Below are 14407 nucleotides of genomic sequence, written 5' to 3'. Positions count from 1 at the left end.
TGAATGTGGGGACCCCAAAGGGAAAGTTAAAGCAAGGACTGTAGGAGCTGAAGTGATTTGTAACCTCATAGGAAAAACAGCAACATCAACCAACCAGACACCCCAAAGCTCCCAGGGACTAAGTCACCAACCAAAGAATACACAGGGGCTATCTATGCTCCAGCTGGATATGTAGCAAAGGATTGCCTTATCTGGCATCACTGGGAGGGGAGACCCTTGGTCCTGTGGAATCTTGATGACCCAGGATAGAGGTAGGCTAGGCTGCTGAGGCAGGAGTGGGTGGGCAGGTAGAGTACTCTCATAGAGGCAGGGGGAGGGAGGAGCGGATAGGGGGCTTGTGGAGGGGAAACTGGGAAAGGGGATAACATTTGAAATGTAAATAAATAAAATAACCAATAAAATTTTTTAAATAAAAAAGTACATTAGAATGAGAAAAATTTCAGATGTGCTACCTATAAAAAAAAAAGTATCCCATATACTTTATAACTAAATTTGCCCAGAATCAAACTATCAAAAGAATGGAAAATGGGTTGTATCAATATGCTACTGAATAACAATTACTCTCATGACTTAAATGGCTAAATATCTGTTTCTGTAAATCCCCAAAACAAGATTCCTTATCAAAAAAATAATAATAATTGGAAGATGCTACATTTTAATTTTTAAGAGCCTTGATGATTATTTTTCCCATCACGTATCTATTTCTAATACTGTGTATAAGTTCAGGAGGATGTCTATAAGTTTCAATGAAATCTAACGTATTAAATAAGAAATCCGCCATCATGCACTGTTTCATGTAGCCAATATACTTCTTCAGAGAGCTATCATAATTGCTTCACTCCACTTTCAATAAGTGATCTATTATGAAACTCACTCTTTGGGCTTAACCTAGATCTGTGACCTGTGGGGGGAAATTGAGTCTTTGTAAAATGTGTTACAGTTTACTCCTAAGAATGCAGAGGCAGCACAACTGATGAACCAGCAAATCTGCTCTGACTTATTTAGACTTTGCTGAATGAATTTGAATATCATCAGAATACATTATCCTTACCCGTAATACATTTCCCATGATCCAGGCTATCCTCACACATTTGGAAAAGAACTTTGAGGATATGCTAGTCCTGTGGTATTATATGAAACTAAAAGAAAATATCCTTAATTTTCCTTTATGTTTGAGAAGTCTATATATGTATACAACAAAATACAGTCATACCTATCCTCTCCTCCCCCCACCTCCATCTCTTCACATAACTCCATACACAACATTCCTTTCTCCCAGTTTCATGTATTATTTTCATAGCCTATAAGGCCAGCTAGTACAGCAGGTATTTTCATGAGTATGAGGCCATCGCTAGACCATGGGCTACTAGTGGCCATATCATCATCATCATCATCAATAATAATTTTCTCTCATCCAGCAACTATATGCTGACAATATGTCCTCAGCAGGTGTGGGGGAGGGGCAAGGAGACCGACTTGACAATGTGTAGGTCCTGTGCAGGTTACTAAAGCTAGTCCCTGTATTTGATACCCATGTCATGTTGAGAAGAAAGCATTTCACACCATTCCTTCCCACTCTCCAGCTCTTCCACTCTTCCAGCCTCCTCCTCTGTAGTGCTCCTTGAGCCCCGGGAGAGGGACTGAATGTCTGGGCCTCACTTAAGACAGAGAACTCAGTTCCTTTTTCTTGGCATTTGGACCAATTTTGCTTCCCTCTACTAACTGTGGCCCATCACAAGAGCAAGCCTCTTTAACCAGGACTGAGAACAGCCTGGATCTATATACATAAACTGTTGGCCAAGGAGCTGGGTAGAGCACAGAAGTGTATGATGAGAGAAAAATACTATTTTTAAATAACGACAATGAAGCTGTCAATACAAAAAGAATTTTTTAAGCCAAGAGAAAGAAATATTTACATAACGATTAGTACTGGTAAGTAATTAATGAAGTTTCCTTCCTGGAATATTTACCATTGATCATGCAAGAACCACAAAGATGTAGATTAAAAATCACACTTCTACCAGTAAATGCCTATATTATATTTCTTGTTAAGTATGTTCCTTTTTGGGGGGTAGAGAGTATACATGACACAGTGCATATGTAAAGGTAAAAGCCCAACTGGTAGAAATAGGTTCTTCTCTTCCAACACGTGAATCCTAAGGATTAAATTCAGGTCATCAGCCTTGGCAGCAAGCACCTTTAAGCATTGAGCCCTGGGCCCTGTCTACTACCCCTTAACAAGGTACCTATTAAATTCCCCTCCCCTTCCTCCCCCTTCCTCTTTTTTCCCTTACAACCTGACATACTGTGTAGGATACGACAAGTGTTAGACACATCTTAAAATGTAAAGATGAAAAGATAGCTGTTTCTTAAAGGAATTCCTAATCTTACTGATACCACAGAAAAGATAGCTTCTATGTAGAGACGGGAATTGAATACAAAGTTGATCCCTAGACATGGTGCTATTGTCAATGTTTAGCTTCTAATGTCTAGCAAGCTGACTATACTCCACTGGAAGACCACACAAAGACAGAATACTTAGCACAAATTGGTCTTGGCAGTTAAAAAAAATTAAAACACAAAGTTATGTGGAAAGGAAAAAGAGATCTTGAGAAAGTAGGGCAAGAGTGCTATATATGATAGAAACACATTCTACAATACTCTCAAAGAAATTTTTTAAATGTATGGGAAAATATGTATGCTATGAAGAAATGTTAGTTTTTAATACATTGGTGGAAATGTACAGTAGGATGCACTTGTTTCCCTGAGATGCTAACAAACACATGGCTTAGTCTTGGATATAAAGTGAGCTGTATACAAGATCATGTACAGGTAAGAGGAGAGACAGTAGAGTTAGGTATTTCTAGCAAAAGAAGTGTAAGTGGAGATATCATTGCCTCTTTAATTACATAATTATTTCTCTAATATCCACAGCAAGTGGGACTGGTGGAGTTTGCTAAAATTGTGGATAAATGGGACTAGGAGTTCACAACAGAAATACATATGTGAAAAGAAATATTTATTGTTAAAATAATTACTGTTAACTAAATAATAAAATAAAATAATATTGTTAAAATACTTACCACTTCACTTTTTAATTCCATAAACAGAATAGAATATATATACACGACCTTAGCTTTAAACATTATATATATATACATATATATATATACACACATATATGTGTGTGTGCATGCATATATACTACATAAGTAAATGAATATATAAATATATTTTAATTAGTGGCATTGCAGTTAAAAAAGGAAGGACCTTCTACATGCTCTCTTGAATTCAATGAATAGTAATTAAACAGCTTAGAAAACTGAAGAACAAGCAGATTTCAAAAGACCACTTGGCTCTGTTCCACCAGGTAAATGTAAACACATACTGGGAGGGGGCAGATGACCCATTACAAAGCCAGTATAACAGTCCCAGGGGAAAGTCCTTAATGATGATTTTGGTCTAGTCAAAATGCCAAGGGCAAGGCCGAGACTGATTACTGGAGTTTATAAACTATAAATCAGGGTGACTTTCATCATCCATTACATTCTGGCCCTACATAATTCCATGTCCTTCCAAAAAGTAGGCTTACAAATCAAGCTATAATATACGATCCTATTTGAGATCACAAAAACACAATGATAAAATTACGCTATGATTTCATGATAGCATTTTTTAAAATAAATGTAATCACTCCCTTACCATTTTATGATAGGTTTTTTTTTTTTTTAAATCTTTCCCAACTAAGTGGAATTAAAACTTGTCATGAAGCATGAGAGGCAGACGGAGGGCAGGTAGAGGTGAAGCAGATGCTACTGGCCAGCATACAATAAAATCCAGCATTGAATTAGTCCCAGCATCATCCTAGTGGATGAGCAAAGGTGGGACTTTTTCTCTGTGCCTGGCTGGTTCCAGAGGCCAAGGGTTTGCCAATAAATTGTATCCAAATGTATCAAATTTCCTTTGCTAAGGAAATAAGAAAATAAGCAAAAAAAAAAAAAAATAGTGAAAAAAACAATGTAGATAACTCTAGTGGAGATTAAATATTTGTTTTTAACAACTTAGAGATATTTTGTATAACTGATCTCCACCTAAGTTTCAACTCTGGAAAAGGGAAAGATTTGGTAACAGAATATGATCCAGTTAGACCTTCAGGTTCTACCCACCAACATTTTAAGAACTCCTTACAGGTTGTTTGAATAAATAAATGAGTTATAGTTTAAAGAATATTGCAGGTCAAGGTGCCTGATCATTCATAGGCTGTATCACATTGGAGTCTTGCTGCCAGTTGAGCTCTGTGTGTTTTAAGTTGAAGGTATTTTTTTTTTTTTACCAACAACAGACAACTTTTGAGCTAAGACAAAAATGAAATGTGATATGACCACCAGCTCTTTTTAAAACAGGCAATCATTCTTCATCCTGGCTTTCCAAGAATGTCACATGACCTTCAGTAACAACGCTTGCCTTCCCACAATCCTGTCAGTCAAATTTATATTGGAACTTGATACACAGTATATTGACAATAAATAGATTTTCAAGAATCATCCATGAAAACTTAAAATAGGTAAAGCATTTGACCCCAACAGTAAAAGTCATTAGAAAATGCTGAAAATCCATTTTATCTATCATCTGTGTATATATAGATATATAGATATAATAAATACATACATATTCATGGCTTTTAGAAAGATTATATGCCTTAGAAAATGAAATAGAATATTAAATCTTTTTCAAAAGTCTGTAAATACACTGAGTTCAGATTGACAGTTCTGTTCAGAGAATAAAAACAAGTGTTCTCTTGCAGATTCAAACAGTGTTCACTAATCACTCTAAATGTTATTCCTCTTTTTAATGTATTCTGAAAATATCTTAGCAATCAGCAACATATTATTGTTGTAATGGCAGCTGAGGAAGCAACAGAAATCCTCTTTGAGATACTAAAATCAGAGTTGTGGGCAGTGGGAAGGGCAGGACAGAGCACTTTGTTTAGAAATAATAAGTAAGGTGTCCTCGGGTCACCAGGCGCTTCATTCCAACCATTTATTCCAAAATTCTAGATTTACCTCTGAAGTGACCTTATGTCAGGCACGAAAGCAGAATGTAATCATGGGCAACAGTAAATTAACCCACATGTGCACATGTGTTAACATGTGGCTTTAAATACAGCACTAAATTACCAATCCGCTGTAGAGAAAGAATGGACTCTGATTCATAGAGCAGGTAACAAAGCTAAGGCTCTCAATCATGGCTGGTAGAATTTACGTGCGCTGCAGACATTCACTCTCGGTAGAAGGTCATCACTTCACAGCCTGGGAAATAATCCTGCCAGCCGACTTGCAAAGTGCCTGAGGCATCACTCCTGAGAGGCATAACTCGTCTTCTTTCAAGGCTAGAGGTCAGAGGCATGATCACAGCTCCATCAAATTTAAAGGAAAAAGTATCTAGGGTCAAAAATATCCTGAGGAAAAAAAAAAGAATAGTGAAATTCAGAAGGAAAAAAAATATGTTGCACTCCTCTGGGCTTTGGCAAGGTGATGGGACAACCTGTTGCAGAATATTAAATGTAGATTTTTTTTTTCATCTGAAAGCTTCAAAAATAACTAAACTAAAACTGAATACGGAATCTGATGGATGTCACGCTACAGTCAGCTTTGAGGACATTTTAAAATGCTACCAATCCATTTAAATGCTCATCAACCTAGACATTCTAAAAAAGAAAAAAAAAATGAAGTGTAAGTGACTTACAGAAAATACACAGGAGATGTGAATGGCAGCTTGGTGATTAAATCACCGCACCAATTAACTCGAGTACACAGAGAGAATGCTGCTCTCTCAAGCAGTGTTAATCCTGTCCCTGATCAGTCAAACTCCTCCTCGCCTCATGGCTGCTGCTTCATAAAACATTAACTCCTAACAGCCAAAGTGGAGAAATGATCTGTAAAGAAGAATAAACTGATGTTTGGGAACTAAATGCATAAAGTAAATTGATGTGTGTGTGGGGGGGGGGGGGCGGGACAGTCATTTCCATGGACTTCCAAGAGGGGAAAATGGAAAATTGTTTTGAAAAAAAAAAAAGAAGAAGAAGAAGAAGAAGAATTAGAAGACAGATGAAATCAGCACTAGAGTGAACAGAAGCATCTTGGTATCCATAAAAAAGCATAAAGGAGTATGTTGGAAGATAAAGGGGTGTCCTGAATGGACACCATGCAAAGGGTGACATACTTTATTCTGGTCATCTCTGCATTCTGGTATTTGGTGCTGTCATGTTTAAGGAGGGGGGGGGTGTTTGCAGAAACAGAGCGAGCAAGAAAGGCCATCGTGCTGACAAGTTGGGAAATGCAGAGTGGGCCCTGACAGAGTTCTACTGAATAAGGAAAAACTTTTGGCAAAGAATCCCCCCCTATACGATTTCACTGTGACTGGCCCTCCGGATCTCAGTTTGGAGGTCATCTTGCTGTGTTCTGTACTGCTAAAAATACCCTGCTGTGGCAAGGGGCTAGCTCAAGCCTGACTTCCTAGTTTATCACACACAGGTTTACTTCTTGCTCATACAAATCTCTTGAAGGTCTGTGGGGTGGTGGGCTGTGCACAGACAGCCTGGTCCCCAGTCCAGCAAAGGTCTGGAACCCCGGAGCCCAGGTGTGCAAAGATTTCCACCTGCATGGGATGGAAGGAGTTCAGCCACGCCTCCTGGGCACCTGGATCCTGTCCTGTAGCTACAGCCTCCCACATCCCCCCTGCAGAGAGATATGTGGCATCAATAACATTGTAGCTGCACCAAGCCCTCCCACATGCAAATAAGGTTTCCCAAGCTCTCAGTCCAAGCCAATGAGAAGTACCTGCTGTCAAACCATGAATCATTCTGAAAACTGTATATAATTCCTATCCAGGGAATAAAAGAGGTGGCAGAACTACTTGTCCGAGCCTTTTGTCCTAAGAGCGGTAATACTTGGGGAGAGATCAGCTCTCCCAATGGGCTGCCTAAGGCTCTGCCTCAGTCCTCACGGGCTAGTCATCTTGTCAGTCCAGCCCGACCTGGGTGGCATGGAATTACAGAGTAACCATGAAGGTATGGCAGAGACAAAGGAGGAGCCAACCACTGCAGCAACTTCCCCTCCCTGCCACCGGCACTCGGTTCCCTTCGCCAGAACCCTCGCACCAGGCCTGGCCAAAGATCTCCATGGAAAGCCTCTGATACTCAGGCCCACAAAGGCATGCCAGCATTCCCTGACACCTGTCTTCCAAGGGTGAACTCCAGTCCTGTCTCCTTTCAACTTTATCTTACTATGCTTCCAGGTTGCAATAACAGGGTGATAAAGATCTGTGGGTTATGGACTGCCTCTTAACTGCTTCAGCCAGAAGGTCACCAGTTCTGTTGTAGGGAATTAACTAGAAATTATTAAATCCCAATAGACCCAGAAGTTCCAATTGGTAATAAGGACACATGCTCCACTATGTTCATAGCAGCCTTATTTATAATAGCCAGAAGCTGGAAAGAACCCAGATGCCCCTCAACAGAGGAATGGATACAGAAAATGTGGTACATTTACACAATGGAGTACTACTCAGCTATTACAAACAATGAATTTATGAAATTATTGGGCAAATGGATGTGTCTGGAAGATATCAACCTTAGTGAGGCAACCCAATCACAAAAGAAGTCACTAGATATGCACTCACTGATAAGTGGGTATTAACCCAGAAACTTAGAATACCCATGATACAATTTGTAAAACACAAGAAAATCAAGAAGAAGGAAGACCAACTTATGGATACTCCATTCCTCCTTAGAATAATGAACAAAATACCCATGAAAGGAGTTAACAGAGACAAAGTTTGGAGCTAAGACGGAAGGATGGACTATCCAGAGACTACCCCACCCGGGGATCCATCCCATAATCAGCCACCAAACCCAGACACTATTGCATATGCCAGCAAGATTTTGCTGAAGGGATCCTGATATAGCTGTCTCAGATGAGGCTATGCCAGTGCCTGGCAAATACAGAAGTGGATGCTCACAGTCATCTATAGGATGGAACACAGGGCCTCCAATCGAGGAGCTAGAGAAAGTACCCAAGGAGCTGAAGGGGTCTGCAATCCTATAGGTGGAACAACAATATAAACTTACCAGTATCCCCAGAGCTCCTGTCTCTAGCTGCATATTTAGCAGAAGATGGCCTAGTTGTCCATCATTGGGAAGAGAGGCCCCTAGGTCTTGCAAACTTTATATGCCCCAGTACAGGGGAATGCCAGGGCCATGAAGTGGGAGTGGATGGGTAGGGGAGCAGGGCGGAGGGAGGGTATAGGGAACTTTCGGGATAGCATTTGAAATGTAAATAAAGAAAATAAATAATAAAATAAAATAAAGAAAAAGAAATTATCAAATCCTAAGGCCATGCTTAGATGCAAGGAGCTTGAGTCATACTTTCTTTGCAGAAGATCCTTCTAGGTAGACTGGGGCAGAGGTAAGCACAAAGCCCCTAACTATACCTTTTCTGACCCATACCTGCATATCTATACTCTGTATGCAAAATGTTGTATCACCTTTATTACAGTTGAGCACTTGTTTGTCCAGTAAATTACTTCATTATACAAGGAACGATAATACAAACAAACAAAATCATATTTCACTACCTAACTTCTATAAGCATAAGGTAAACATAACCCTGAAACAGCAAATGAACACTTGACAAATGTTATTTGAGAGTGTGTGGTAGCAATATTCCAAATTTGCCAGTTTGAATACGAAGACAGTCATTTGTTCAACATCAATACATATTCACTGAATGCCTTTGATACGCCAAGTGGACATTGCAGACCCAAGCAACAGTTAGTGAGGACGATGAGGGTAGTCTTATGTAGTAGCCACATTCAAACTGGGAAGTGTACTGTATAAATACCCAAAAACAGGAAATATGAAGGAAAAGAAAATAACAATAGGCGATTATTTTAGTTTCTCTTCCTTATTTCTGTGACTAAATACATTGACAAAGACTACTTTAAGGAGAAAGACTCTATTCAGGCTCACAGTGCAAGGGTGAACTGTCAGGGCACAGAAGTCAAAGCAGAAGACACTTTACGGTTTCGATCACAAGCCATTCACAGTTGGGACAACATTTAAAGTTTCTGCTCGGCTTCCTTTGTCCATTTAAACCATTCAGGATTCCAACAAGAGAATATTGCCAACCACAGGGAGTGGACATTGCCACCACCATTAATACAGGACGGGTAATTTTCCACACAAATGCACAAGGACCTGTTTCCCAAATGGTTCTAGAGACTGTGGAGGAAACAATTATTAGCAATTGGAACCTACTGTAAACTGGGCTTCCAGGGAAGACTTCAAAGAACATCTCAACTTGAACATGAATGGCAAGAAGGGTCTTATAATTAACAATCTAGGGGAAGATTATTACAAGAGAAGAAAATTGCTAAATCCAAGATTCCAAGGGCAGGGCCAACCTAGTATATTCCAAATTGTAATATGTATATTTCTCAGTTTGTAGTAGCTCCCCTTTCCTATAGGTACCTATGTTGATACAAGTTAGGAAAAATAGAAGCTCCTTCCTTTGAAGTAACATGTCAAAGTATCTTGTATTAAGGACCATATAGAGAGTTAAAGATAATACTGAGCATGAAGGAACCATTAAGTATGTCAGGGGCTGAGTTAATGTCTTTTGTTGGCATGAGCTTGTCCCATCATGAACTCTATCCTCGGATTCATGGGAAAAATAGCAAAGCCTTCTCTGAGGCTCAGAGGGATGGGGAAGTCTTCCTGTGGTCCAGGTGCAGATGTTGATAATGTGTGCAGAAAATGTCCACCATAGCTTTCCTCCCCCGGATATTGATGACTTTGAGGCTGCTCCCATACAGAGACTGCTCCTACAGAGATGAGCTAACCCTGCCACTTTGTTCAGCTGTAGGCATTAACAGCATGAGCCCGTTTAACTGAATGTAATACACACTGAACTCTCCGATTCTGTGTTGCTCCATCAGGAAGCCCAGTCCATCTGATCCCAGCTTTTCTGTGTGTTTCTTGTGTCTCTGTGTGTTTGTCTTTTCTTCATCCTACATTGATCCACTCAGTCCATCCCTGGAGCTACACTGAATACAGCAAGTGATACCCAAACAGAGACAAGGATGTGGAGCCTGGCTATGGAGAGTTCTCATCAACTAGACAGGAAGAACTCCCAAGAGAAGTGCTCTTAGACAGGAAAAAGAAGAAACCAAGGTAGAGTAAGAAAGGAAGGAAGAGAGGAAGGGAGGGAGGGAAGGATAGAGGGAGGGAGGGAGGGAGAGAGGGAGGGAGGGAGGGAGAGAGGAAGAGAGAGAGAGAGAGAGCGAGAGAGAGAAACAAGTAAGCAAGCCAGCCAGCCAAATAAAGGGATATAGAAGCAAATTTCAGTTAGTGGGTGTAAGAAATATGAGGCAAGTAGAATGTAGATCTAGGCAATCATATGTCAGACTGAGAAATTATGGATGTAGAGCAAAAACATCACAAGTCAAGCAATTCTTAGAGTCTGTTCAGGAGGCATGCTGCTTTCCAGGAAAAGAGAGCACCTTAGGCTTCTTGAGAAAGAATAGGAAAAAAAAGCTGGAGATTATACCCAGGGATAATGGACCTAAACACAGTGCCGTTTATACTTTTAGTTTATGGGCCTAATACTGTGATTCCGTGGATGCACAGTCCCCACCTCACAGAAGGCAGGCTTCTTCCGGATAGATGGAGAGAAGTCTGGCCTCATAGGTCTTTCCTCTCAGATTACCAAGGACCTACCCCTTCTCCCGGAGAAACAGCCAGTGATGGAGATCTGTGGGTCAAGCTTGCCCCAAATTGCCAGATGTCACAAACACTTCCACTAAGGCCCATGACACTATGTTTCCTCGAATCTGGGCCATGAAGAGATGCAAGGGAGAAGGTTTCATCCTTTCAGCAGGCCAAGGTTAGAAAACAGGTTAGGGGAAAGACATCAATAATTGGACAGCTTACCCATATTGGAGGAACCTGAACTAAATAACCTCAGGCAAATGCCACAGCACCATGAGACTCTGCCTTTCAAATCCTTAAGATCAAACAAGCCATATGCTTTCTGGGTTTACCGCTCTATATAACCAAGGACTTGGATCCTCAGCAACAGTTCCTCTCCTCCCTCTGATTAGGTAAGCATGGCAAAATTTTGGCATCCATCCAGGCAGTTGCCTGTTAATTAAAACTAGACTTGTAGAATTATGTCAGGACCACAAGCAGCGTAATTTTGAAACTATGGAATTTCTTTAGCCGCAGACATGTTTCGAGGTACCTGGCCTTGTGAAGGGACTGACAACCAATTATCACAGAAGCCTGCCAGCAAATTACAAATTACAGAGGTCTACCAACAAATTAGTATAGCTGCCTTAAGGGCACGGAGACAGTTAGCCACCAAGGGGGTAAAGCCTCCTCTCTGACTGATATTCACCAGGTCCTGGAATAGTTGTATACAGATATTATGGCCCAGCTCTTACACACTGCAAAGCTCTATATAAATTATCCTGAAGTAGAAATGGTGCTTATAAAGGAATTGACTTTTGAAAACGCTAACAAGACTTACAAGGAGGCCCTCAGGGGTTTCCACAAATGCTTGAATATACAAACTATGATTAGATTGTGTATTAATATAGGCCCTAGCCACCTTCAAGGCTCTTGTCTTCCTTTAAGGAAGTTGTGTGCCCAGAGAGAACAAGAGATGTCTGCTATGCACATGAAGAAATGGGACATTCTGCCAATGAGACCACCGCAGGAGCACCAAATTTAAAAAGAAGCAGAGCCATCCCCTAGAAGGTCTCCACAGCCCTATGTCTGAGATGCCAGAGGATCTACTGAGATAATGAAAGTTGTTCACAAATGAATACTCAACAGCCAGCCCCTGGAGAGCTGGGGAAACAGCCTCCATGGCCTGCTCTGGCTGATGAATCAGTAGGGGATATCACCCTGGAGAGCTCCACAACCAACAGGGCAGACACGTGATGCCCAGTCACCAAAATGCATCATCCATCAGCTCTATCAAGCAACATCAGGCAGTGGGGGTTAGACCTCAGCTCTACCAACCAATTTACTGCAACCCCTAACCTGGGGACCCAAGCCATCCCTACTGGGGTATATGAGCCCTAGTTGCCAGGCATAGTAGGCACTTGGGAGTGGTAAATAGACTGCTGCCAATGTTTTGGAGGAGAATTACAGACTGGGCACACAGAATGGTATAAGAGTCCTTCGTACATCTCTAACTTTGTTATAAAAAAAAAGAAAGAAAGAAAAGAAAGCAGGCAAATGGAGGCTGTTACAGGATTCAAGAGCTACAAAGTCATGCAAGCAATGGTGTTTCCTTAGTTAAGACTGGCATAGCCTTATTCTCAATTAATTATAGTTAAATGGTTGTTTTGTTGTTATTTGTTTGTTTGTTTGTTTGTTTCCACTAAGATGGTTTAAATAAGCATGGCTCCCATGAGCTTATATATTTGAATGTTTAGTTACCAGGTAGTGGAAGTCTTCGATAGGATTAGAAGGATTAGGAGGTGTGGCCATGTTGGGGTAGACTTTGAGGCTTCCAAATTCCATTCCAGGACTAGTGTCTGTCTGGTCCCGTGGATGAGGATATAACTCTCAGCTACTGCTCCAGCACCATCCGTGCTGCCATGATGATAATGAACTAAAGCCTGGAAATGTAAGCCAACCGTCAGTTAAAACCATTCTTTTATAAGAGTTGCCTTGGTCATGGTGTCTCCTTATAGGACAGTGACTAGGACATTCACCTATCTGCTAACTACTGGTAATGACAAAAATTTTCCTTTAACCCTCTTTCATCTAATCCTAATCTACCAGCACAGTGCTCTCAAATAGAAAATCCTTCCCCCGTGGTATGCAATGGAGTGCCAGGAATTTGTTGCTGAGATTATTAAACCCATTTATTACCAAAACCCTATGGCTGTGTGCTAGCTTCTTTTATATAACTTAAATACAAGTTCTTGTCAGCCAGCAGAGAGGGACAAACTTCAATTGAGAAAATGCCCCCCCATAAGATCAAGCTGTAGGCCATTTTCTTAACTAATGGTGAATTCAAGAGAGCTGGATCCATGGGGGTGGTAGCTCCTGAGCTGGTGGTTCTGGGTTCTATGAGAAAGTAGGCTGAGAAAATCATGATGAACAAGTCCATACGCAGCACTCCTCCATGGCCTCATCAGCTCCTGCCTCCAGGTTCCCGAGCTGTTTGAGTTCCTGCCCAACTTCTTTCAGTGATGGACCATGATATGGAAGTGTAAGTGAAATAAACCTTTTCCTCCCCAAATTGGTTATGGCATTGCATCACAGCCTGACTAGTACAGGCTTACTTATAACAATCAATGATACAGATGATATTTTAATCAGCTGTCTTGATTCCTTTTTAATTGGCAGAAATCTTGGTCACAAAAAAATGTCTTTTAGGAAAGTCCTTTACTTCAGGAAAGGGTCAAGGGTAAAAATTACAGAGGAGTGCACAGGTTGCTCTCAAAAGCTAGCAATTCACAAGGATTCTCTCAAAACTCTTCATGATTATCAAAAACTGTTGGATGATATTGTCTCAGACCCTCACTTAACCTCACCACACAGGAACTTTCTCCTCTTTTCCAAACTTTAGAAGCCCAATCCTTTTCTCCACACCATCTTAGTTCCAAGGCTCGGATGACTCTAACTGCAATGGAAGTGGCTATGTCCCATAGTCAAGTACAGAGATAGGACTTGCCTTTCCTCTTTCATTAGCAATCCTAGAATTGCCAGGGATCCTTAATGAGATACTCTGCAACAGCAGGGCATTTGGGGACATTCTCCCTCCATGGTACTTAACTCTTACTAGGATGTAGTGGCAAACTTTATATCAAAGGGACACAAATGCATTAGAAATGCTAGGTACAATAATACTGACTCTGCTAATAGTCCACTGCCTGGCAATACCCTTTGACTGATTAACCTGCTCAGCTTGATTCTCATCTTCCACTATGTAACATACTGCACTTCACATCCACTCATGTCTTGTGATCTCAAGCCCTTGCTTTAGCTAACACTGTCTATACTTCTGGCAACTGTGTAGTTGCTCAGCACTCTTCATTGGGTCCTAAAGGACAATGCACATCCCACACCTAAGCTCAATGAGCACAACTCTTTGCAGCTTACACCATTTTAGAGAATGTTGCCTTTTGCCCTATCAATAATTACAGTGACTGAACCTATGTAACAGAAGTAATGTAAGCCTTGGAGACAGTCTATATTGGTTAGGATGAACAGTGGTACCATCTTTTCCATAGGACTTGGGAAATATTGCAATACCACCAGAGTTCTCACTATGTTGCTCATATTAAATTACACTCATATCTCCTTGACAACTCTGCCAACAGTAAT

General features: G+C 40.8%; 1 long non-coding RNA gene across 1 annotated transcript in view; it reads right to left on the bottom strand.

The window, feature by feature from the left end:
• Nucleotides 1-5025: 5025 nt before the first annotated feature.
• Nudt12os (nudix (nucleoside diphosphate linked moiety X)-type motif 12, opposite strand) overlaps nucleotides 5026-14407 on the bottom strand; it is a 28731-nt gene continuing 19349 nt past the window's right edge. The window contains exons 2-3 of the long non-coding RNA NR_145521.1: nucleotides 12509-12690; nucleotides 5026-5458 (exon numbers count right to left, since the gene is read on the bottom strand). This is a non-coding gene — a long non-coding RNA (nudix (nucleoside diphosphate linked moiety X)-type motif 12, opposite strand). The remainder of the gene's footprint in view (nucleotides 5459-12508; nucleotides 12691-14407) is intronic.

The sequence above is a fragment of the Mus musculus genome, chromosome 17, assembly GCF_000001635.26.
Source record: "Mus musculus strain C57BL/6J chromosome 17, GRCm38.p6 C57BL/6J".
In the NCBI taxonomy this organism is placed as follows: domain Eukaryota; kingdom Metazoa; phylum Chordata; class Mammalia; order Rodentia; family Muridae; genus Mus; species Mus musculus.
Note: the sequence above shows the minus strand (reverse complement) of the source record. Positions and strands in the feature narration are given on the sequence as shown.